Consider the following 16114-nt stretch of genomic DNA (forward strand, 5'->3'; position numbering starts at 1 on the left):
TGATTTTAGGACTGTTACTAACCGTAATAACCTAAATACTTAATAGAGGGCATTACTTAAGGGAAATGTGCCCTTTTTATTACTATCTTTAACTTCATCCTAGAAACTTAAGTTTTTATCCTAGTAAAATAACTTGAATATGTGTGGATTTTAGAGGTAGCAAAACTTGTAACCTTTTTTTATCACTTAATTTTATTCAAAGCCCCTAGTTCTCCCTTTTCTTTTTCTTACATCTAATTTTCCTGCCATGTGTTCCTCTTGAATTGAGGATTTCCCAAGCAGAAAACTACCCCAAATCATTCCAAAGGAAGAAAGTAAAGGTAAAAGAAAAAGTTTTACTTGTCTCATTGAAAGTTTCAGATTTTAGCCAAAAGGAAATGTATAGGCATCCTATTTTGGAATATTGACAATATTTTATTTTACATACTCTACTAAGGGAAGAACTACATGAGTTATTTGTTAATAATTCTTACAAAGAAAACTAGTTAGCACCACATAGTGAGTGGGTTTGGGTTAAAATTAATATGTAAATATATATCAGAATGATGGAAATTAGTAAAATAAAGATAATTACCAGCTATTAAAATACATACAACATAAACTTTCACAAAATTATATACTGTAATAATTAGTAACTAATATCCAAAAGTAATATCCACCTTTTATTTATGCACACAGTAGACATTTAATGTATATTTATGAAATAAATGAATATGAACTTAAATATCTGTCAACAGGATATCAGTTAAGCAGTCAACAACAATAGCTAAATAAATAGTACATATTTATTTAGAATATATGTATTACATTGAAATTCTAGTACCTTTATTTGAGTAACCACAAGAATATATTGAAATAACCAGCTCCTCCAAATTAGCCGGGCCAGACTCTGAGGATTAACATCTAGCAATATAAACAAAAGCATTTTTATAAACTGAAAAGTACTATGCAACTTTAAGATATTATTAATTTGCAAAAATATTAGTGGTCTAGTAATACTGAATTTCAGAGATTTTTGTACCAGTCTATAGTATCAGCAGAAGCTCTACCAATGAGACAACTTCACCTCTTGGAACTTTAACAGTAAGTTAATAAGATCAAATTTTAATGTTCATATTTCTTATAAGTCACTGACTGCATTATTTTTAAATTTAAAAATATATTTACATTTTTTTTTTGCTTGTTTATTTTTAATCTTCAACTGAGGATATGTTTTCATTGATTTTTAGAGAGAGAAGACTGGAGAGAGAGAAAGAAACGTGAGAGAAAAACACTGATTGGTTGCCTCTCATAGGTGCCCCAACAGGGTACTGAACCCACAACCCAGACATGTGCCCTGACCGGGAATCAAATCTGCAAACTTTTGGTGTATGGAATAATACCTCAACCAAATAACTCACTTGGTTTTTAGACAGAGAGGGAGAGAGAGAGACAGAAATATCAATGTGAGAGAGAAACATCAATTTTAAGTCCAGGGATTAAAATTGTTAGAGAATAAAGAATTATACTGAATTGATCCAATTATACAAATAATCATATTTAAATCATCAATGGAAGTCCAAGATTTGTGAGAAACAACTAGTAACAAGTGAACATAAAATTTGTCATTCTCATCAAACTTATGATAATGATCATCTAAAGCCTATTCAATGATAAACATTATTATCATGTTACATAATGCTTACTCATCATTTTTTTCATTAGTTATAAATGACTGCTGTGGTATTACTTTTAAATAGTGATACTTAATTTATTTTTCATGATTTTAATTTTTACTTTCTGAGTTTTCTTTATCTGTACCTATCAGAAAGCCTATTGGTATTCCCTGACAGTAATCATTTGTTTTCCACAATTGAAGATAATAAAGCTAAAACCAACATATATATGGCTTGTATACCGATATCAAAACAAACATATAATCAACAAGGATATAGAGCCTTAACAAATTTTATAAGACTTAAATAATTTAAAATATGCTCTCCAGCCCGACTGGAGATTGAGCACCATCCCATGGACTGAAAGGTCCCGGTTCGATTCCAGTCTGGGCACATGCCTGGGTCGTGGGCTCGATCCCCAGACAGGACGTGTAGGAGGCAGTCGATTGATGTTTCTCTCTCACATTGATGTTTCTATCTCTCTCTCTCTGTCTAAAAAATTCAATAAATATATATTAAAAAATAAAATATACTCTCTAAATTCAGTATAATTAGCAACAATAACAAAAACATAATTAGAAAATGCTCGAACGCTGGGAAATTAGCCCCTGATTAAAAACAATTAGAAAATATTTTGTACATTAATAAAGATACAAAATACCAAACGTTGGATAGATGCAGCTAAACTTCAGGAAAATGCAGAGCTTCTATAAGAGGAAAACGAATTGAAAAGCAATGATCTAATCTATATTTCAAGAAGATGGAAACAAAGAACAGCATTTAAGTTAAAGACACAGAATAAGAAAATAATCAAAGTAAGAGCAGAAACCACAAGAGTCTATATGACTTCACTGGTAAGTTATTTTGAATATTTTTGAAAGAATAATATTGATCTTACACAAAATCGTCCCCAAACTAGTAACAGAAATATTTTCGTGAGTCCATCATTACCTTGATTTTTTAAAAATGACAAGAATGTCACACGAAGAGAAAATTATGGGCTCTCTCACCAATTGCATAAAAATATTCTAAACAAAATATAAGCTCATTAAATCTGATGATACATAAAATAATAAAGTAGTTTTTGACCAAGGGGATTTGCTGTAGAAATAAAAGTGTAGTTTAATATTCAAATGATAATAAACAACAAGGCTCATCACATTTAAGAAAAAAAATAGATAACAATATAAGAATTTTAACACATGAAGAAAAAGTGTTTAACAATATTTAACACCTACTTGGGCCACACAAATCCTTAATGAATAAGAATAGAGGGAATTCACTGAATGATATGAAAAATAAATACAAATATTTTATAGCAAACATCATACTTAATGGTAAATACTGAATAAACATCTTTTGCTGAGATGATAAATGATAAAGAATTCCCCTTCTATTAAACATGGCACTGGAGATCCAAGGCAATTCAGTAAGAGAAGAAAATTCTTTTAAAAGCACAGGATTGGAATAGAAGAAATAAAACTCTGAATACAAAGAAAATCCTAAATCAAATCTATAGATTCACCTGGTGGGATACAATGTGGATATTTCTAAGTCTCTGCATGGTCAGAGTTTTCAGAGCAAACATTACTGGCTACCTGGGTTAAAAGATGATTGCATGGAAAATAAGTATGGGAAATTAGAAACAGTGAATGAACCCAGAGAGATTTTCAGGTTTATCTCCCCCAAAGTCATTTATTTGCATTTCAACAAGTGGTTGGATAATGGAATTCCCCTCCTTACCCCAGAAAGACCCTGTATACAGTACCTTAGAAAGGTAAGTGCCCATGTTCCCTTGAAGGCTCACTAGTTCTCAACCTCTGTCAATCTCAAACCCTCTCTCTCTCTTATTTTCCCTTGAGAAGAGGAGGTATAGCTGTACACATACCTTCCTGGCAGTTTGTCCCAGGCCTGGTTGGGGTTGTGTGGGTGGCAGCCACACAATGTGTCTCTTTCACCACGATGTTTCTTTCTCTCTCTTCCTCCTTCTCTCCCTCCTGCTCTGTCTGAAGATAAATGCAAAAATGTCCTCGGGTGAGGATAAAAAAATAAAGAATAAAAATGACTAAAAAATTGCAAGAATGCAAAGTAGAGAACTGCAAGGGTCTGAAAAAAATAAATACAAAATAAAATATAGCTTACAGTAGAAGCGAAGAATTCAATCTCTGGAAAACAATAACCAGATTTTCAATTTAGATTCTGTCATTCACTAATTTTGTGACCTCCAATCCTCAAATACATTTCACCTAAAATGGTGCTAAAAATAGTAGCTACTTTATTAGGTTGATGTGAGGATTAAATTAATTAAATCAGTAAAGTGTTTTGTTTTGAGCAGTGACTAGCATATATTTAGCACCCAATAAACATTAGATATCATTACTTAAGAAACGTGGAAATCAGCTACACGGATGTAGCTAATGTGATGTGGCAACGGCGGTCAAAGCTGTCCCTGGCCAGAGACAGTACTCTGCACCCCTAGTTCTTGTCTTGCTTGTAGGATTGAATTCAAACAAGAGACAACAGCAGCAAAAGCAGGCGAGGATTTATTTGTAGGAAAGAAATACACTCAGATCGAACCTGGGCAGGCAACTCCGCTGGCCGAGACTGAACTGACGCTGACATTTGGGAGTTCAGAGGACTTATACCCCTAGGCTGGAACACCTGTGGGCAAGGAGCAAGTCACCGCTTCCCTCTGGTCTCAGAAAATTATGTCTTTAAACTCTGAGGCTCCTTCACCTTGGTGCTATGTCTCCGGGTAGACCACATCCCGGAGAAGCTCGGAATCTTTCCTCCTCACACAGGGTCTGTTGCCTCCGACTTGCCACGTGCTCTCTAAACCCTAAGGGACTGTCCCAGGTCAGATCTTTCTGTCTGCTGCACTAACCGTTTGGAGCCCTGTGACTGGGGAGAGAGTGCTGCAAGATCATGCCTCCGGGACCTGGCCGGTTTGGCTCAGCGGTTGGAGCATCGGCCTGCGGATCAGAGAGTGCCGGGTTCTGTTCCCGCAAGGGGCACGGACCAAAAATAAGATCATGCCTCTGAGGAAGGCAAACCACCGGATAATGATTGGTACCATTAATCATGATGAATGTTGAGGAATTCAATAAAATTGAATGCTAATTTATATACTAATGAAGAGATTCAAGCAGGGCAGTGATACACATTTCAGGAAGATTTTGGCTTCTGTGTAGAGAACTCAGGGACGATACCAGTCATAAAGCTGTTGTATGTGTCAGTGCGACAGAGGCCTGGGCTAGTGTCTTTTGGTTGAAATAACGAGAATTGGTTTGATGCAGGCTATATTTCAGAACCAGAGATAACAGGATTTGCTGAAAGAATGGGTGTGTATAGTGAGGAACAGAGAAAGATCAAGGGTCACTTGGGTTTTTGTGTGTGTGTGTGTGTGTGTGTTACCAACTTGTGGGAATGGTGATAATTTTCAGCATGATGGGAAGAAGGGAAGAGCAGCTTAGACTGGACTGGGAATTGAATGTTTCAGACACACTTAATATGAGTTGTGTGTTCTGCATCCAAGGGTGCATACTGAAAAGACAGTTGGATTCTAGAAGTCCATCTATAACTCAAGAAGAAATTAGGAATAGAGATAAAGATTGTGTGTCATAGAGGTGGCATTTAAAATAATACAAGTGATGATTGTGATTCTATATGTTTAGGTATGTATATCTTCTCTTGCCAGCCTCTGTCTAAAAAGCTATTTATGCATTGTCTTATTTATCTCTCAAAGATGTCTCCAAGGAATAGCTTCTATTTAGTGCCCATTTTAAGAGAAGAAAATTAAACCTGGAACTGGAGTAATTTATACATGATCACAAATAATATGTAATAGAGCTACGATTTGAACAAATGATAGTCTAACTAAAAGCTTTCTTTTCCAATTGCATTCATTTTTTAACAGCAATTTACCTCCTTCAAGTCAGAGAATTTAAAATGTGGCATTCTAATAGCAACTAAGTGCTTAAGTTTGTCAGTATGCTGTCTTTCCTACATTTAATTTATGCCACATCATATAACAATTATAAATCTTTATTTGAATTATTTTGTACTAAGGTCCTCCCCCTATAAATTTATATTGTAAGATTAAATTGGGTTTTTACCCTTATAAGGCAGTAGCCATGATCTCTGTGTCCTTGGAAAAGAAAACTAAAATGGAACTACATTTTTTAATGAAAAAGTCTAAGTAAGAAGTGGCAAACTACCACCAAGGTGGTGGGAGGGTTTATTACACTTACTAAAAATGTTATTCTTACATTATGAAACACTTAAGTTTTTAGCCAATTGTTCAATGAATATGACTTCTCTCTTGTGAATCCATCATCCTCCCACTTTAAACAGTCTTTGCAGATTCACTTTTGTGGTTTGACATACATTTCACTTTAGTTCAATCTTCCGTTGATTTTTCCCCCTCTGCATACCCAAACTTTATCTCGACTCTTCTTAATTAAAACAATAACAGATTTTATACTTTCCGCCATAAATAGTGACCGACCTGAGAGACTGATAAGTGTTTGGGGGAAAATAAACTTCACAAAGCACAGCTATAATAGCAAAGACATTTTCCTTCTTTTTGCTCCATTATCCCCATCTTCATTACCCTGACTCCTGTTTGTTTTTCCTCCTTTCTCTGGTTGTTCAGAAAAAAACCAAAAAAAAAAAAAAACATTTTATCCGCGTCTTGGAGGTGACAGCATGCAGCCAGAGCAAGATTGGGTGAATAATCAGCATCTGTGCAGGGGTTTCCTGTTACCGTAAGGTCCTGCTGGGAGCAGCAGAATAGAAGCAGACAGGCTGCTGTGAACCTGGAGGAACGACTGTAACCTGGCTACTGGGCTGCAGTTCTAGATCATAAATCCTTCAGATAATGTGCTATAAGGAGCAGGAGCCAGGATACCAACCCCTGTAAACATGATGCTTTTCTTTTGAAATCTGAAGGAACCCTGAATCTTCCAGGTTTGGAAGCCCTCATCTAAACCAAAGTATTGCTTTTTTTTAAAGGTATTTCTTAAATATTTTGTCAGGCCTGATGCAGTGTTATATATTGCTAGTTTTATAAGTTCATCATGCAATCTACTTATATAGGGCTTTTAAAAGCAATTCATAGATCATTGGGTTATTTTTCAGAGAGATATTGTGCTACTGTTTGTAAAGCGTAGGAAGACAACGTTGAAAAATCCCCATCCATTTGTGCCCTGGGTCAGACTACGAGCAAGCAGCACAGCTAGGAGAAGATTGCAGGCTTGTAGCTAGACAGACCTGGGTTGAAATTCCTCTCTATCATTTCCTAACTGTATGGCTCTAAGCGAGTCTCTTAACAGCTCGTTTTCCTTAAGTCTAAATTATAAGAACACATATATTTTAAATTTGGGGGAATAATGGTAACTGCTATAGACTAAATGTGTCCCCTCAAAATCCATATGTTGAAACCTTCCCTAATGTGATGGTATTTGGAGGTGGGGCCTCTGTGAGGTGATTGGATAACAAGAGCAGAGGTGAAGAACCAGGACATGAGCCTTCACGGAACATCGAACCAGCCAGTGCAGCCAGTGTTTCAATTTGGAACTTCTCAGCCTCTAAAACTGTGAAAAAATAAATGTTTGTTATTGATTAGCCACCCAGTTTACGGTAGTTGGTCAGAACAGCACAAATGGACGAAAACAGAAATTACTACCAGAAGTCAGGGGCTACTCTAACAAATACCTAAAAATGTGGAAGCGGCTGGAAGAATTTGGAGGTGCATGCTAGCAAAAGCCTAAATTGCCATCAGTGGACCATTAATGGTGATTCTGGTGGGAGTTCCCAGGGAAAGAGGAGAGCTGCAGAGAAATTGTCCGTCTTCCCAGAGAATACCTACGTATCCTGGACAGAATGTTTGCAGAATATGTCTGGTAAAGGCCATTCCCATGAGGGCTCAGGTGCAAATGAGGAACATGTTATTGGATAACGAAGGAAAGGTCATCCTTGTTTGAAAGTGACAGAGAACCTGGATGAATCATCATGTTCTAGTATTTTGTGTGAGACAAAACTTTTGAGTGATGAAATCAGATACTTCGCTGAAGCAATTTCTAAGCAAAGTGTTGAAAGAGTGGCCCACTTTCTCCTGATTGCGTATTATAATAAGCAAGGAAAAAAAATGACTTAAAGATGGAATTGTTAATCAAAATTGAAGCAGAACTTAAAGACTGGGGAAATTCTCAGCCTAACTGTATTGTGAAAAGTGACAGTGTGGCCAAATAATCATTGGACAAGGAGATTAGTCAGCCATCTCCACTGAAGCCAGCAGATACTGTTCCAGACAATGTCTATTGTATATAATGTACCCAGTCTACAGCACTTTGCTATAGCAGCCTGGACAGACTGAAACAGTCATCTAACTGTTGTAAGATAGATTGCACTCATTTAATATATGGTCCACCACTTTTCATTATTATTACTATACAACCATACTTGTATTCAAGCATAACAGATCATTACACGGTTCTCAGAATTTTTTTTTTTCTTAACCAGGTTTTCTGGAGTAAGATATCAAAACAAATAAAATCACCACGCAATGCCTAGTCTCAGAATCAAAAGAAGCTCCATGCTGATAAAAAGCAATTCATTGCCTGGCAAACAACAGTCTGATTCCCAGTGGAATAGCCAGCCCTGGAAGTTTAGGTTCTGAGGACTGTGTCCCAAATGCACCACTACTTTGAGCAGATGGGCATTATATGTATTGGCATAACATTTCTGGGCTGAAGGACTTTGTTGGTTTACCCATGTCATGTCTAGTTTAGGCTTTGTCAGCAGTAGAATTCACTGGATGAATGGAGTTATGATCAACATTAATTTTTCTTTTTACCTGGGTAGCTGTAAGTGATCTCATCTTGTGAGTGTAAAACAGGTGATAGTGACTAACATTTCATGACACTACTGTTTTCTTAAATCTTTCGCAACCACAGAACTCTGAAAACTGATGAAATATGTAGCCATTTCAACCTGCCTACATTCTACACCTAAAGTATTGTGCCTTTGAAATACATGCAAGTGTCTTTAGACAATATCCAGTGGACTAATGTAACTTGATGGTGCTATCCTATTATGCTACCTGAAATAACTAAAAATGGGAAAAGAAAGCGACGTGATTTTCCAATCACTAAGCCCCAGATATTGTGATACTTTAGGATGTAGACTGTTAAGCCAAATAAGAGGAGAAAAAGGAAAATAAAATTAAGTTTTCTATTGTCTTTTAATGTGTAAACAGTTTACATACTGAAGTGTTTTAGGAGGTTTTCCAGAAGTTGGCAGTTAATCTGAATTGTCTCAGTTTCAAGGAAAATTATTATGGAATGTTTTTGTGCATGAGGATTTAGTTTCAGAAGACCAAAATGCAATATGCTTCTCTGGAATGTTTTGGAAAAAAGAGAAACCCGTAGTATCTAGGCGTGTATTCTATAACTAAAAAGTATCATCCAATGTATAGTCTTGTGCAATGTATAAAACGTTAGTGCCTAGTTGTTCATAAAATACAAGCTGACTTTAGCTTCAATCCCCAACATTCTTCATTCTCTCAGCATTCCCAGATGCACTGCTTTCTTAATTTACTAGGTAACTTCCAGGTCTCTCCTTTGTCTTGTTTTCATATCCTTTTTCATCCTATGATATAAACTGAAAAAGCCCCCATATTTTTCAACAATATAAAAAAGGGCCTAACAGTTATTTTTAAAACATTATTCATTGTGTGTTTCTGATTGTGAGTCTGTGTGAATAGAGAAGTTGATATATTTAAAGATATTAGTTTAACTTTTCCTTGAAAAGGAAATTTACCACTTGTGTTTAAAATTAGATAGCCTACATTTTCTTTCATTTTGCATAAACTGGCTCCTTGGATAATATCTTCTCACAGAGATAAGAATCACAATGAAAGTAAAATAGAGAAATAACATAAACCAAGCCAAATACACAACACAAAAATATAAATAAAAACATATCTATCTGTGAAATGACATGATAGACATAATTGTATTCTCAAAAGTTATTAGGATTTCGTTTTACTTATTCACATACTTCCTCTCTACATCTTCTCAGTAGCAATTAAATTCACATTCTTACATCTATTTGTTAACATAAAGTATCTTCATTATTGAAATTGTAATAATGTCAAAATAAATATTTTCAATAAAATTCTATTAGAAGTGACTAAAATGGGAGTAATGTGCTCCATTCTTGCAGAAGGATGTTTTTCTTGAACATCAGCTCTCTTGGATTGATTTCTTACCACTCTCTGTTCAACTGCCCTAACTTCAAATATCCTTTGAAAAAACTATTTTTTTTTCTTTCTGCCTCATCTATTCATCACATCATGCTAAACAACACACTAAATCATTTATAGATTGTTTATCTTGTATGGGTCTTTTCTTTGGAAATAATTTAACAGTAGCCTGTGCACTAGTCCAACTTCTGAAGAAAGGACAAGAGGAAAAATAGTGTTAATATCAAAGATTTCATTTGACCCTAGTAAGCATTTTGGAGCAATTAAGATAATTTACTAATAATTTTAATATCATCAATACCATTGTCATCATTATCATCACCTTACTTTTCTCTATATAATTCTTTTTTTTTTTTAATCCTCACCCGAGGACATTTTTCCATTTTTTTGTTCAGGTAAAGTAGGAGGGGGAGAGAGGAACAGAGAGAGAGAGAAACATCGACGTGAAGGGACACATGGAGTGGCTGCCACCGGCACTACTGACCAGAGCCGGGGACAAACTGCAACCGAGGTACATGCCCTTAGCGGGAACCGAACCCGGGTCTCTCCGGACCGCAGGCCGACGCTCTAACCGCTGAGCCAAACCGGCCAGGGCTATATAATTCTTGATAAATTACAATTTATAAAAATATTCATTGTTAAAAGTTTTACGGATACCCGTCTTTGACACCCCCCTCCCTGCCTTCACAACGCTGTTGCCTGTGTTTGTTGGTTGTGCATGTATGCATAAAAATTCTTTTGTTTATCTATTCCCAGTCTGCTGCCCCTCTTCTCTCTGAACATTGTCAGTCTATTTCCTACTTCCATGTCTCTGAATCTCTTTTTTTTGACAACTTATTTTGTTCATTGTATTCCACAACTAAGTGAGATCATGTGGTACTTGTCTTTCTCTGACTGGCTTATTTCGCTCAGCATAATACTCTTCAGGTCCCTCCATGTCAATTCAAAGGATAAGATATCTCTCTTTTTTACAGCTGCATAGTATTCCATTGTGTAAATGTACCAAAGCTTTTTTATCCACTCATCTACAGATGGACACTTGGGCTGTTTCCAAATCTTAGCAATTATAAATAGTGCTGCTATGAACATAGTGGTACATATATTCTTTCTGATTGGTGTTTCAGGCTTCTTAGGATATATTACTATAAGTGGGATCACTGAGTCAAATGGCAATTCTATTTTTAATTTTTTAAGGAAAAACCATAGTATTTTCCATAGTAGCTGCACCAGTCTGCATTCCCACCAGCAGTGTACTAGAGTCCCCTTTTCTGCACACCCTCGCCAGCACTTGTTTGGTGATTTGTTGATGGTAGCTAGTCAGGCATATGTGAGGTGATACCTCATAGTCATTTTAATTTTCATCTGCCTGATGATTAGTGACACTGAAAATTTTTTCATGTCTCTTGGCCATTTATATGTCCTCTTTGGAGAAGTGTCTATTCAGATCCTCTGCCCATTTTTAATTGGATTGTTTGTCTTCATTTTGTTGAATCATATGAGTACTTTATATATTTTGGAAATTAACCCATTCTCTGATGTATCATTGGCAAATACTTTCTCCCACAGAGTACATTATCTTTTCATTTTGATAATGATTTTTTGTTGTTGTGCAGAAGCTTTTTAGTTTGATGTAGTCCAATTTATTAATTTTTTCCTTTGTTTCTCTTGCCATAGGCAATGTATTGGTGAAAATTCTATTATGTGTGACACCTGAGATTTTGCTGGCTACAATTTCTTCTAGGATTTTTATGGTTTCATGATTTACATTTGTCTTTTATTCATTTGTAATTTATTCTTGTGTATGGTACAAGTTGGTGGTCTACTTTCATTTTTTTGTATGTACCTGTCCAATTTTCTCCAACACCACTTATTGAAGAGACTGTCTTTACTCCATTGCATGCCCTTGCCTCCTTTGTCAAATATTAAATGAGCATTATGTCATGAGTCTCTTTCTGAGTTCTCTTTTCTGTTCCATTGATCAATATGCCTGTTCTTGTGCCATTACCAGGCTGTTTTGATTACAATGGCTTTATAATATTACCTGATGCCAGTACTGTGATCCCTTTAACTTTTTTTTTTTTTTCCAAGATTGCTATGGCTATTTGGGTTCTTTTTTGGTTTCATATAAATTTTTGGAGTATTTTTTGTAGATCTGTGAAATATGACATTAGTATTTTAATAGGGATTGCATTGAATCCATAGATTGCTTTGGGTAGTATGGACATTTTAATTATGTTGAGTATTCCAGTCCATGAACATGGTATATGCTTCCACTTGTCTGTATCTTCCTCTGTTTCTTTCTTATGTCTTAGAGTGTTCAGGGTACAGTTCTTTAACCTCTTTGTTTAAGTTTATTTCTAGGTTCCTTATTTTTATTTGTTTGCAATGGTAAATGAGATATTTGTTTTGTTTCTCCTTCAGGAAAGTGCAATGGCACCGTAAAAACGAAAAAGTTATAATCCAATTAAAGCCCAAGAGATTTTAAAAGAAAAACTGTGCAATATAACATAACTAGCAAGTTATAATGTATTTCAAGGCCATGACATCTAATTTTAATGTAGAAAATATTTTCCATGGTAGGTATTAGCTTTTTAATATCTATATTTATTATTATTATCCTACATATATGCATAAAGTTTCTGAGGCAGCACAGATTAGTATTATTTAGTTATACCAAATACTAACTGTTATTCTGGTGTGCCACAATTTTTACCACAGGAGTGGTACAATAAAAACCAAATGTCACCCTATACATACAGGTTGAGACCAAAGATAAAATATCTGGAGTTAATACAAATAAGAGATCACAAAAGGATAAATCTGAACATTTATAGAATACTCCTCATGCCCACTTCAGAGTCTATTTGGAAACATAAGCAGAGGGATCCTGGGTCCTATTCTTTGGAATGAAAATAAATCCTTAAAGGGAGGTATAAGACTTTATAAACCAGGGAATATCTCCTTTTTCCAAGTCACATCGCCTTTGCAATACAGACACATGTTTCTAAAAAGGTAAATATGTATATCTTTCTTATTATCTATAGCTAATGAGCTATAGATTAACTTCTAAGACTTGTATTTTAGCCAGAGTCTAATGTCTCAGTAAGATTTGCTCAGAAAGTCCTAACTGTACATGAACATAAACATATTTCCTAAACAACCTCACACCAGGTGTAGATGAATGTATTTTTATAGCAAAAGTATGCCATATATAATAAGAAAGAGCAATTTCACAGAAACTATTAGTCTCTCATATCTTGCAAAAGAAAATCTTGTTTTTCTTTCATTTGAAATAGAGCATATGCATTTGCTATTTTTAAATTTATAGTAATTAATTATAATTAAGATACTTTTAATATCAAACTAACAATTTAATCTTTAAAATAAGATATGATATATGTTCATTTTAAAAAAATAAATATCGAATTGAGTGCTTTGTTTGGGGATCCAGCAGAATGAAAGAAGAGGCCAGACCCCTGACCGTGGTAGCTTGACTTGATCAAATTATTTAACAATCCACCCTTATATCTCCTCATTTTAAAGGTGGGAAGTAATTTTAAACTAATTAGATCATTATGAAGATAAAATATGTTTATACATTTAAGGCAACCGAACAGCATAAGGAGGGAACGTATTTGTCAGTAGATAATACAGTGATTTGCAATTAATAAAAATTTCATACATTACTTGATATTTATTAAGGGATTCCAGAAAAGTTAGAGCTTGAAAACACAAATATGTTTGGTCACTGGACAGTATAATTCTGGCTGTTTGGATGAATTTAGAAAATCTTTAACAAGAAGAGTTAAATTTGCCAAAAAAATTAGCACAACTTCTCATGTTGAAAAGTAGTCTAGCATTATGTCTTGATAGTAATACTCTGATCTGCTCCTGGGATCTGTTTTCGCATTCATTAGATATTCCAAGTTAGCATAAATTCAAGATGCGTGGTTTTACTTAATGTGACATAAGTGATGGAGGTAGGCATCTTCTCTCTTAAATGTAAACCTTTTAGACTACGTGCATAAAAACAAATAGCAATGATAAAACAGAGTAACTGCTAACATTTTAAACAATCACCAAACAAGTCATCCTAACGTTATGTTGAAAGCATTTTAGTATTTCTGTGCATTTAAAAACATTTCTGTATCCTCGTATATAATCTGGTGAATGCATTTTATTGTCATATCTTCTTGTTATTTTTAAAAACAATTCCTGGATTTTCATAAGACTTCTCCTGATTTCAAAGTGAATGATTTCATAATATCTATTGTGTTTATATCATAAATAATTATGTTTAGAAATATATGTTTAAAGATCCTGCAGAAAAATTTCTATTTTACTAAATGGAAACTCTACTAAAATTTGTTCATTATATTCTTTCTTTAGTTTATACTTTACATAATAATATGTCATTCATCTACTACGTGGTTTTACCTCTGTGTGTGTGTAGGGAGGCGGGGGGAGCAAATAAACCTGACTGCTTATGCCGACTCAGGTTTTCCTTTACACTAGAGTTTTTATCTAAATGGTTTGGATCACATTTTCACAAAGGTGGAATCCACTAATGTTTTATCTCCTAAACACTACCTATTTCTTTAGCAAATACTCAATACAAACTATTTCACTTAATGTAATTCATTTTCAAATGAAGTTGGAAAGTAGTAATTCATCCCTATTCGTCGAGAATGAGGTATTGTCCCTAGCAAAACGAACTAATAGCAAATTTAAAGCTCTAGCTGTAGCTCTGAAGGCCTGGGGCCAGTTGGCTGTCCTAAGTAGAGCTCTATTTGTGATGAATCTTTTGACCCTTTAACTTGAATATTTAGAATCAAGAGTGCTTAAACCTCTATCTCATTATATTTTAAGATCTTACATAAAAACATGCCCTGTCTAAAATTTTAGCTGTCCATTTTCTACAAACAAAATTCTGTAAATTGAAGAAGAATATACCATAGTTGATAACAAGGAACTATTCCAATGCTATCTCTACTACCCTCTGTTTAAAAATTATTTCAGTAAATCCACTTAAGGTGAGTGGAGATTTACAGTGGAACAGGGTAGATGAATTCCTTTCCTTTCCCACAGAATGCAAAATCTGTAAGAAGCTGGTTGATGACTCAACATTTTTAATGGGAGGACTCAGAGGCCAAGAGGAATCAGGAGAAGATGCTCACTCTGCCAGTGGTACAGATTGATTAGATATTAACAAGCATGTTCCACTCAACATCAATAATGAGTAAGCAGAGTACAGTACTTTTATAGTGCTCTGGTTAGCAGCCATAGTCACACAAAAGAGCACGGTGTGGCCCCAAGATGCATGAAATTGCAGGAAGCAAAAATAAGGACCCAGTCAGTAGGACTGGGGGACTCTCTAAATTAACTGATACATAAGAATGAGTTATGTAACAATTTAGTTACAGTTATTGAGGGGACATATTTTAAATGTGTCTGGCTGGTGTGGCTCAGTGGTTGAGCATTAACCCATGCACCAAGAGGTCACTGGTTTGATTTCTGGCCAGGACACATGCTAAGGTTGCCTGATTCCCCAGTCGGGGGGTGGGGGGGGGGCATGCTGGAGGCAGCCAATCGATGTTCTCTCTCATCGGTGTTTCTGTCTCTCTCTCTCCCTCTCCCTTCCTCTCTCTATAAAATCAATAAAGGAAAAAAATGTTTTTTAAAATTTTTAAATGCAAGACATAGAGTGTTTAACTGCAAGATATAATTATGAAAGGATGATGCCATAGAAAACATTCAGTAGCTTAAGTCACAAACTGGCTGTTTGCCACCTGAACTTGGCTGCACCTGAGCGTGTTCAGATGGCTCCTTACAGAGCAGCAAAAAACATTAAACAGTTTCCTACCTATAAAAGCTTGTGACTCCACATGGAAAAAAGATCCCTAACTTATTCAGAAACAAACCAAATTCCTTGCAGTTCTGTGTAGGAACCTGTAAGAATTGCCCACACTATACCCTTGGCTCTCCGACTTCATTGTCTATTTCTCTCACTCTTCTGTAGCCACTTTGGCTTCCTTGCTTTTATTTCAACATCCTTTTACACTGAGAGCTTCTTCTGCCTGCAGTTTTTGTCCCCAGATACCAGCATGACTTGTTCCTTCATCTTCGTGAAATCACGATCACATGACTGCTTTATTTTAAATTGTAATCCCATCTATTATTCCCACTCTCCTTT

The sequence above is a fragment of the Molossus molossus genome, unplaced genomic scaffold (assembly GCF_014108415.1).
Source record: "Molossus molossus isolate mMolMol1 unplaced genomic scaffold, mMolMol1.p scaffold_m16_p_9, whole genome shotgun sequence".
Classification (NCBI taxonomy): Eukaryota; Metazoa; Chordata; class Mammalia; order Chiroptera; family Molossidae; genus Molossus; species Molossus molossus.